This window comes from Psammomys obesus, unplaced genomic scaffold, assembly GCF_907164565.1.
Source record: "Psammomys obesus unplaced genomic scaffold, mPsaObe1.curated_primary_1811, whole genome shotgun sequence".
Classification (NCBI taxonomy): Eukaryota; Metazoa; Chordata; class Mammalia; order Rodentia; family Muridae; genus Psammomys; species Psammomys obesus.
In genome coordinates, this window is record NW_026595981.1 from 22,768,270 (window position 1) to 22,778,709 (window position 10,440).

At 55.8% G+C, this 10,440-nt stretch overlaps 1 protein-coding gene across 1 annotated transcript in view; it reads left to right on the forward strand.

Annotated features, from left to right (window-relative positions):
* Positions 1-10,440, forward strand: part of Thra (thyroid hormone receptor alpha) — a 21,713-nt gene continuing 11,273 nt past the window's right edge. The window contains exon 1 of the mRNA XM_055619490.1: positions 1-153. The gene's annotated coding sequence lies outside the window, so the exon portion shown is untranslated. The remainder of the gene's footprint in view (positions 154-10,440) is intronic.

A 10,440-nucleotide genomic window follows, 5' to 3' on the forward strand; every position in this document is an offset into this window, starting at 1 on the left:
TCGCCCCCCGCCCCCCCCCGCGCTCACTCGCACTCACACCCCGGCGCTGGAGGCGGGCGGCCCGGGCCCCACCGGCCCCCCATGGACGCCCCCGGCACGGGGCGCTGAGACCCCAGCGTCGTCGCTCAGCTCGGTCCAGCGCGCCAAGCCGAGGTAAGGAGGAGGGAGCGAGGGGGCATTAATATGCAAATGCACCGCGATTGATTATGCAAAGCCGCGGGTCTCCGGCCAGCTCGGGGGCGGGCTGGGGGCGCCCGGGGGGGTTCCCGCCGCCGACCTCAGCCTTTCCGGGCTCTCGGGTGACCCTGTCACAGCCCGAGAGCTAGCCACTCACGACCTGGGAAAGGAAGGTGCTGTTAAGTGGTCGGTGGGACACCCCCCCCCCTCCCCGGGTTCGCCCGCGGAGATGGCGTCTGGGCCTCCCCTTCGAGGGCCCGCCCGGCCTCTGTCCGGCCGGTCGGCTGCGCATTCCCGGGCTGGGCCCCGCTGCCCGCCGAAGCTCCCCCGCCCGCCGCGTCGCGGTTTGTTTACGGTGTGCCTGAAGCCTGTCGTACCCCCCCCCCCCCTCAACCTCCCCAGCCAAAGAGGCCGAATGGCGTTTGCAAAGAGCTGCCTCCAGCTGCGGAGGGCAATGTGGGTGCGGCAGGGTGGGGGTGCTTGCATGGGCTAGGGGAGAGAGAAGACCCCCTCTCCTCTCCCCGCCTCCCCCGTTGAGCATGGCTTTCGGGTTGCAACACTCCTAATTGCAAAAACGCGGCGGGTGTGGGGTGTGTGGGGGGAGAGTGAGTGGAGGGTTGTGCTTGATGGTCCCTGGAATTGCTGGCCTGTGGTTGGGGAAGAGAAGAGGGAATGGACCCGTGTTGTGTGTGCGTGTGTGCGCGCGCGTGTGTGTACATGCTCTTGTTTCCCTCCCTTTGCAACGTGTCTTTGGTGCCCCTTTTCTGTCCAGGGCCCTCCCTTGTCCAGTGTGAAAAGAAGGCCTAGGAAGATGTCAGAGGCAATGGAGAGAGCCACCCATTTTAGGGACCGGAGGGGGAGCACACAGAAGGAAAGCCAGGGGGATGGGAGCCTGCCCCTGAATGTTGGCTCTAGACCCGGGAGGGGGAGGGGATGAAGGGGGCCATTGTCCAAGATGAAGGGGGAGGCAAAGGTGACATGCAGACACAGATATGCCCACAGACAGCCACATGCACACCCGGGGACACACAGGCAGATTCAAGGACAGGAGCTGCTGGACACACCCACATGGGGACAAGGGAAGAGGCCGGCTGCCGCTGTATAGTGGAGCTCATCGCGATGGGACACACCCACGGGAGGCTAAGAGCGGAGAGACGGCCTATGCACATACCCACGCACAGGGTCGCAGTGGGATGCTGTCCCACACAAGGGCAAGAAGGAGTCGCTGTCACTCACACAGAGAAAGTCACTCTCCGAATGCACACACCGCAGTTGCACACAGCCTGACAATCACAAAAGATCCTGTCACTCACAAGCACACACGCGCTCACATGTGCCCAGTCACACAGTCACTGTCACTCAGCCAAACAGACAGACAGACCAACAAAAACCTGCAGCTACCCATCAGTACGTGTGTGCACAACTTAGCAACAAGTATTCTCCTGGACCCATCCGTGGAGCTGAGGTTCTGTAGACAATAAAAACCTCTGCTGCCGAGAAAATCAAATTCGTCTGTAGAGAAAGGCTTTTCTGCTGTTATGGTGGGAAGCATGCCCTCCTGATAATATGGTCTTGTTACCATTGTCGTCGCTTGTCACACTAGCCGGTTACTAGATGGCAAACTCCCTGAGACGGGAGAATTTCTAGAAGAGCCCTGGATCCCACCCAGAGCCTAGCACAGTGTGTGCTCTGTAAACACTTGCTAATTGATTGACTGTGGGAACTCCCGGGCACAGGTGCACTCCTTTACAGCTAGTCTCACCGACGCAGGGGCCATGCCCAGGGCTCCGGCCTGCAGTCCCAGGTCCCACCTGGCAGTAGCCAGATAACCCCGCAGATAGACACATTGGAGCTGGGGCGGGAGTGCACTTAAGCTCACACAATCACAGGCTTTTCCCTCTGGCTTCTTTCTATCTTTTAGGCTCAGCCACTGTGTAGCAATGGGCTCTCCCCCCCCCCTTAGAGGGACGGGGAAACAAGAGCAAAGTGGGTGCAGGGGGGTTCCAGAGGGCCGAGTCATGGGCCTGCAGCAGTGTCCAGTGACTTCTAGCAGCTGGGTTTGTCCTGGTTGCTGGGGGAGGGGTGTCTAGGGAAGAGTTGGGAGTGGCTTTCTGGCTCTGTCTCATCCCTAGCCTATAAGCCAGTTGGGGACCTGGCTGCCCCTGCTAGGGGTTATTTGGCTGGGCCATTCCTGGGGACCCTTAGTTGTCCCCAGCTGCGCAACTGCCTCCCACTGTGAATCCGCCCCTTTTCTCACCTCTGGCCCTCCTGTCCAAACTTGGAAGCTTTCCTTAGGAGGCTGTAAGCTGGCGAGTGTCTGCGTGAGTGAGGTGTATTTTTGACTTGGAATTTCTCTCTAACTCTGTCTCTCTTTCGGTCACTGTCTTGGGGTGTCTGACTCTCTCCTTGTTTCTCTGCCAGTCTGTAACTCTCTCTCTCTCTCTCTTGCCCTGTGCTTGTCTCTGTTTCTGCCACAGCCTCTTTTTCTCAGAGCTGGCAGCAACATTCTTCATACTTTTCCAGTTGTTAATACTCAAATTCAGGCCCTCCGGGGCCCGCCCAGCTTTCCTCTGGGGTCAGTAGGAGGTTGGGGGGGGGGGCAGTGATGCTCAGCTGGCTGTTCAGGACATCCTGCGCTTCCTTAACACTGCAGCTGTGGCGGGCCAGCAAGCTTTGGGGGCTGGGAATGGGGAAAGGAAGGAGAGTAGGCTACAGCCTGTGTTGACCCCTCGAGCCGGCAGGCCCAGCCAGGGTAACACCGGTTAGGTAGGAGAACTTTAGTGTCAGGCCGAAGCTCTTTTTCTGGAGCCAGTGAGGAGACTCCTCCCTTAACTGATCCAGGCGGGAAAACCATGCCCTCCCCCACCCCCACCACCTTGTGCAGTGGCAAGAGTTGGCAGGACCCAGCTGGGTCTGAATTAGAACTCATGATGGCCTTTCTTCACATCCCTGGCAGCTGAGACCCACCTCAGAGATGTCCCAACAGCTGTCTTCCTTGCCCAGCTTCATCCTAGGTTCTGAGGGTACAGCTGTTTAGACTGTGCCAATGTGTGTGTGTGGCGGGGGGAGTCTATGGCCCACACATGAGGACAGAAAGGGTGGCTCTTTCAGGGAGGGAATTTGAATAGGGACTACTGGCACAGGAGACCTAAAGCCTGGGGAAGGCTTGCCCCCTCTAGCCTTGGCCTGCTTGGGTGGGAAAGTACTGGTAATGTTGTTTGCTTTGGCGCTCAGCTGCTTAGGTTTGAACCCTAAATGCCTCCTGCCAGGTGTATAACCTTGAAAAGACTTTTCATTTCCTTCTTACCGTATCTGTAAATTAGAGATGATAATACCTACCTCATTTAGCTTTTGACATTTCCAGATGTTAAAATATTAAATGCTGGGGAGGCTGAGGCAGGAGGATCAAGGCCAGTGTCATCTGCATAGAGAGTTGGAGGTCAGCCCGAGTTATGTGAGGCATTGTCTCAAACAGATAGATGCATCTGTAATGCTTTAAAGGTGCCCAGTTCCTAGGCAGGTCTAGTGAGTGGCATGGGACTGTATGCCTAGCGCTGGCTGGAAAGGCCGGGGAAGAAAGACTGGGAGTTCTAAGCCAGCCTTGGATACATAGGGAGATTGTTCCACCCCCCTCCCCCACAATGCACCTAGCTAATTGGTGGAGACCCGGGGATCTTTGGGAGAAGTGTGGTGGAGATGCAGGTCTCCTGGATGTTACAGGAATGGGAATGGAAGTGAGTGGGGAACAGTGGGTGTCCGGCCTCAACCTGTCCACATCACCTCTCTTGCTCACACTTTTTTTTGTTTTGTTTTGTTCCTAACCAGAACTCAGAACCCACAGCAGGCCTCTCTGCCCCACCTCCTCCGACCCCTCACCTTTTAACTTAAAAGGAGCCCCTGGCGTCTCAGCCTGGGACACACCTCCTCAGCTAAAGGCATATGCATGAATGCCTGGGTGTCACTGCATCTCTCCCGGTGTTGGCAATGAGAGATACAGAAAGAAAGAGAGAGAGAGAGAGAGAGCACATGCATGAACAAAAGCAGTGCTACTCAGGGAGGAGGGCAGTGCCTTCCCTTCTCCTGGAGGTCCCATCACCCCAGCTACCTACCAGGACCTAGTCCTGGCTCACCGATGCCAGATTCCCCTGTATACGGTGCCCGCTGTATAGCGGCCGGGAGGAAACTGACCAGCCCATAGCACCTGGATAGCCTGGGTCTGTCCTGGTGTCCTTTACTTGGCTGTGGGTCTAAGGATACAGATCCTCTTTCCCACAGGCCCCATTTATTCAGCCCCTGCTCTTCAAGGTGAAGTAAGGACAATGAACGGGCAATGCCTGTTAGTGGATTGACTTGGAGCCTTGGTGTGAGAGACGGTCTCGATTCCAGTTCTCGTGGCTGCAGAGGCGCCGAGGGGAACTTTGGAGCCTCTTGAGGGGAGGCAGGTGTGGTGTGTGGAAAGAACACTGGCTGGGAGTCGGGGGCTGGGTTTTTGCCATTCACCAGTTGTATAACTCTCGGCCTGGCTTTTTATTATGTACCACCCACTTAGGGTAAGGGTCAAGAGCATAACATTGGGCATAGGGCTATAGCTTGCTAGCGGAACACTTGCCTGGCATGTATGAGGTCCCGAGTTTGATCCCTGGCGCCTCAGGGAAGAAAGACAAATGAGGCAAGATGTTAGCATGTTCAATCTTTATCGCTGGCTGGCACGGTAAGCTCTGTGGATTTCTCTCTCCCCCCCAGGCTGAGGATTCACGCGCCACCGGGAACCAGGGACAGTTCCGTCTCTCACTGAGACATCTGTGGCCTTCGTGCACTGGGACACGTGTCATGTGTCATGTCCTTTTGCCTGAGAGGCAAGAGCTGGGGTACCAATAGGGACCTCCTTCCTGTTTGTTCAGGGAGGTCAGAAGTTCACAGGTAGACAGGGAGACAAAATGGATATTATTGTACCCGGAAATGCTGTTTCGTTCCTCTGCTTTGGAGGTGGGCATTGGACCTAAACAGCAGGGAGTTAGGCTTTAGCAGTGTCAGAGGCATAGCCACACCCACTCAGCAGTGCCAGAGACTGGTGGTTTGAGCCAAGCAGCCACCCACCTTCTCCTCTTCCTCCCCCTCCTCTTCCTCTTATAAGGAAGACATGAGCTGTGCGTTTCATTTTCTCTTTTACCAGGCATGGGGAGGAGGAGGGGACAAGCTTTGGTGACTCTCCGAATTTTCATACACATCAGGGAGTGGGTGTGTTATGCATGCATCCATGTGAGAGCTTTCTGTGCATGTGTGGGCTGGGTAGGGCTCTGAACATCTCCGGTCCCGGAGCCCTGCAGTTCTGCGCATGCGGGGTGAATGTGTGAGTCTTCACGTGTCCATGTGTGTGCCCGAGACTCAGCTGCATTTGCTGTTTTCTCTCTCTCCCTCTCTCTCTCTCTGTCACATGTCACACACACACACACACACACACACATAATCTCTCTCCTTCCTTCCTTTTCTATCCTTCCTCTCCCTGTCTCCCGCTCCGTGTCTCCTTTTCTCCGGCTCTCTGCTTCTGCCAGTTCTGACGGGGTGGGGGCTAGCTCTTGCCTCCCTGGGTGCCTAGGAGAACATCCTGTCTTTCTTTTCCCCTGCACCATTCCTTCCCTTCTGAGACAGTGCTTCCTGTGGCTGGCAGGCAGTCTCTTCTGCCTCAGAAGAGGGGAGTGCAAGAGTACCCCCGAGCCGTGTGCCCATGATACCATCTGCTGCAAGCGTCTTGGCCCCATGACATTCATGCCTCCAGCATTCAGCTGCCCCAGCTCCCAGCTCCAATTACCCCGTCGGCTGGGGGTGGGGAGAATACACTATGCCCGGGTTTTTTGGAGGGGGGGGTGCTCCTAATTCTGCTTTACTTGGAGACTTGGATCTCCTTCTGCTTCCTCTGAGGGCAACTGGGAAAGAGGTTCTGAAATTCTGTGGAGGATGGGTGCGTACAGCCATCCATCACTTAAGTGTGGAGGCTGGGGGTGACCCCTAGACCTAGCACCCTTGATACTTTATGGAATTAGCCTGGAACGGAGGGGAAGGGTGTTGCAGAAGGAGAGAGAAGAAGCAGGTGGGTAAGGCTATGGGGGGGAGTGGGTTGGGAGCCTTTGATGTTAATCCTGGGCATCTGGCCCAAGACAGGGCTACTGTTTATGTCTTTCTGTCTGTGACCTGCAGGGGGGAATTTCCTGTTATATTCTTTGTGGTGGTGGTGGTGGTGGGGACAACAGGGAGGATCCTTTGTTTAAGCAAGTAGCCTCCCCCTTAATGCACATACCCCACCTAACCCCCCATTCCCAAGTTCTAAGGCCTACAGTAGCTGGGAAATCTGGCTTCTGGGTCATTGCTCTTTAAGTTCCAGAATTCCAAGCAAAATCCCACTCAGAGGTGCCGCCTCCCCGGGTCTCCGCCCCCACATCTATCAAGCCTTGCCTAAGTCTGTGTGTATTTCACTGCCACATCACACCTGCCAAGTAGTCCCTGCCTTCCCACCTTCACTCCTTCCTGGCACTGGGATAGCAGAGAATTGGGTGGGGCAGTCCTTCGAAATCCATACCTGGGAACAGAGTTGGGGGTGGGGGTCTGTGAAGGAGGGAGAGGCCCCAGCCCTGGGGAGGCATCTGTCCTGAAACACAGAGCATATGTTGCTACCATAGGTCCTCAGCGGCCCATAGATGCCCCCTAACCACTATTAGGTTGGTGGCTGCTTGTGGGAACCCACGTTGGCACTGGGCACGCCTGCACACAGATGCCTGTTTGCCTGTGCATGCTCGTGTGTGTTTGGGCTCCGGTGGCTGCCCTGGCCTCTCCACATTACCCTTGATGATTCCATAGTATAGAATCAGGACATCTATGCAGGATGATGGGGGGGGGCTTCTTCCCCCCCCATCCTAATAGCAAGAAGAGGGGAAGGGGAGAGGGAGGTGTGAACCTACCCACAGCACTATTAATAGCCCACATGCCAGGCCACCAAGAACCAGCTGTCACCGTGGAAACCATTTCTACTCCCCCCTCCCCCATGGGGTGGGGCTTAGGCAAGGCAGAAGCACCCCCCCCACCCATCTTTCTTTGTTATTTTCCTTTCTCCCTTTGTCTCTCTTTCATCTGCCTCTCCTCCCTTTATCTGTCCTCCCCATCTCAGCCCTTCCTGTCCCACCCTCCTTCTCATTTCTCCCTTCTTCCTTTTCCCCTTATTTCCTTGAGACCCCTAGCTGTGTCCACATCCCTGCCCCATCTCTTTGTTCTTCTTTCCATATTTTTCGTTCCATCATTTCCATCCTCCTCCTTTTTCTCCCCTTTTTACAACTCTGTTGTGTGTGTGTGTGTGTGTGTGTGTGTGTGTGTGTGTGTGTGTGTGTGACGAGAAGGGCTGTGCTTTCTTCAAAGCATTCAGGACAAAGTTCAGGGGCCCCAGAAACACAGAGGCAAAGCTTATTACAGATACTCCAAAGTGTGCACTTTACTTGCTAGTAGATGGCTGGGGGCAAAGGCCCTGCTGGATGGCTCAGGGGTCCTTTGGGGGTATCCCAGGGATCTAGAGAACCATGGAACAGGACAGGCGGCAGTGGGAACCTGGCACGACGCCCACAGATGCTGCGCTGGCTCCTTGTCCTGTCCCCCCGTTGCAGAATCACTTAAGCTTAATGAAATGCTTCCCCCTCTATGGGCAACTTGCCCACGCTGCCACCCAACAGCTCTTATCTGACAAAGAAGGAGTGGGTGGCCAGGCTAACAGACAGGTGGGTCTTGCTGTCCTGCCGTCCATCTGAGTGCCTGAACTCCAGAACTCCACCCCCGACTGCCTCTTTGGGCCTGAGCCCCCCTCCTCCCCTTGCAAAGGACATGCTTAAAAAGGAGCTGGGGAATATTAAACTGGACTCCAGGAAGAGGGAGTGGGGCTGCCCTTCAGGGTAGTTATCCTTGACATAACACCCTTCCCTACTAACCTTTTCCTGCCTGTAGCTAACATAGACTCACATGCTTCATGCCTTCCTGCGTGCTGGGCCTCTGCCTGGGCTCTGTGTAGTCTCAGAGGCCAATATACATCCTTGGAGAGGTTTTCAGGCATCCCCAGGGGTTCTAGACTCTTGCTAGGTGCCAGGCAGAAATGCCCTGAGAAGTGAGGATAGCACTTTGACCCTCTTCCACTACCAGGAAGTAACCATAACCTGGGCTTCCACCACTTGGCACCAAGGCAAATTCAGCTCAGCATAGAGGTAGGACAGACAAGGACCCTGTCCCTCCCGCTGTGGGCACGTGCAAGCCCTTGGCAGTACCCAGACACATTTGGAGTTAAGGCTAGGCCAGGGAGGAGAGAGGGGGAAATCAACAGGGTGGCTTAGATTGGCACTGTCCCAGGTCTGCCTTGTAGCAACTGGTAGTGGTGGGATGTCGGGGGTTGGGGGAAAGGCACCTCCATAGCTATGGCCTGAGGCAGGAGCTTCTCATGCCACTGGCTCCTGCTGGGGTTCCCTGCCAGGCCCTGCCCACAGCTGCTAATACCCATTCCTACACACCCTGGCCTGCTTTGCCTGCCCCCAAGGCCTGTTCCCCAGGGCTGCCCCTCTCTCTGCTTGCCCACTCCTGGGTCTGCCTCCTCCCTTCCCTGGGGGCGCTTGGGCCTCCGGCTGGCGAGTGGATTTTTCCAGCTTCTGTAAACAAGTGATGGCAGTGTGCCAGGCGGGCAGGAGACAGGCGGGGGCAGCACCGCAGCCAGGGTGTGCCAAGCACTGAGGCACAGTCGGGGTGGGGGGGGGGAGGGAGACACCCAGACCCAGAGGGAGAGAGAGAGAGATATAGACAGACAGACTAAATGAAGCCTTGCTGGGCAGAGAGAGCAATGGGAAACAGAACAGCCTTTATTGTCCACCCCCCATAGTGTTCCTTGCTGTTGCCCCTCTCTTCCAGCTAGGAGTAGTAGGTCCCAGTGCCCAGCCCTGGGCATCCCCACCCACTTCTTCTCCTCCCCCACCTCCACCCCTTAGGGCTGGCTATGCCATTATAAATTTATAACAGGAATTTCTCCACAAGCCAAGAAAAACTTGACCTACTTTCTTGACGGCTCCCTGGGCTAAGTCTCCCCATTCCTTCTCCCCCCCCACCAGAGCCCTGTCCAGCCCCCCAGTGCCCAGTCCTAGCCTGGGGGGTGTCAGAGACAAAATAGGCTCCTTTTCTGTGCTCCTCCAATTCTCCCCACCCAGGCAGGGGCTTGCCTGAGTGGCAGAGGCCCTGTCCTGTCACCCTGCCCCTGCCCAATGGCCTGCTTTATCTCTGCCCCCTCCTCTTGCCCTGACTTCTTATCAGCTCATGGGGGGGGGGGCAGGGGGCCCAAGGCAAGGACTCTGGTATGGCAGCCATGTGATGGAGTTAGCTGTATGTGGGGAGCTGTACCCTTTGTTGCCCCCCCCTCCCATATGCCTGCACCTGCCTCCCTACACACAGGACACCACAGGCTGCAGCCAGGGTCACCGAGGGTCCCTCAGAGGGAACTGGAAGAGGGGCTCTCTAGCGCTACCCTAGTATGGCTGGCCCCAGCTCTAGCACCAAGCCTTGCGCCTGTGTGAACTCAAGGGAACCGCCAAGCTTTCTGAGGCATGGCTTCTCCATCTGGAAAGTTTGTTTTTAATGTTACGCTGTTTTGTTTTTTGAGATAGAGTGTCACTGTATATAGCCCAGGCATGCCTTGGAAATCCAAGGCGGTCCTCGTGTCAGAGCCTCCTAAGTACTGGAACTATAGGCCAACATCATCAAACCTGGCTCCACCTGGGAATTTTTTTTTTTTTTTTTTTTTTTTTTTTAAGACAAGGTCTCTAGCACAGACTGGTCTTAAATTTACTATGTGGCTGAAAGTAACCTTGAACTCCGAATCCTCCTCCTGCCTCTAGCTCCCCAGTGCCAGGATGACATGCAATGCATGACGGGCTCTCCCGTCTGTAAAGTTCTCGTACCCCCTGCAGAAAGCCCATGTCTGTTCAGTCAACATCAACACGTGTTCCTTCCCTTTTCCTCTTCCCATCCCGACGAACAGCAGCTGATCGGCCAAATTCTCATCCTTAAACTGGACAGCAGGGTTTGGGACTTGGTGTGAGAGACTGAAAAACCCCATAAAGGAGCCAGGCACGGTGGTGCATACCCTTATTTCCAGCAGTCTGGAATCAGAGGCACATGGATGTCCGTGAGTTCCAGGCCAGCCTGGTCTGTATAGTGAGTTCCAGGCCAGCCTGGTCTGTATAGTGAGTTCCAGGC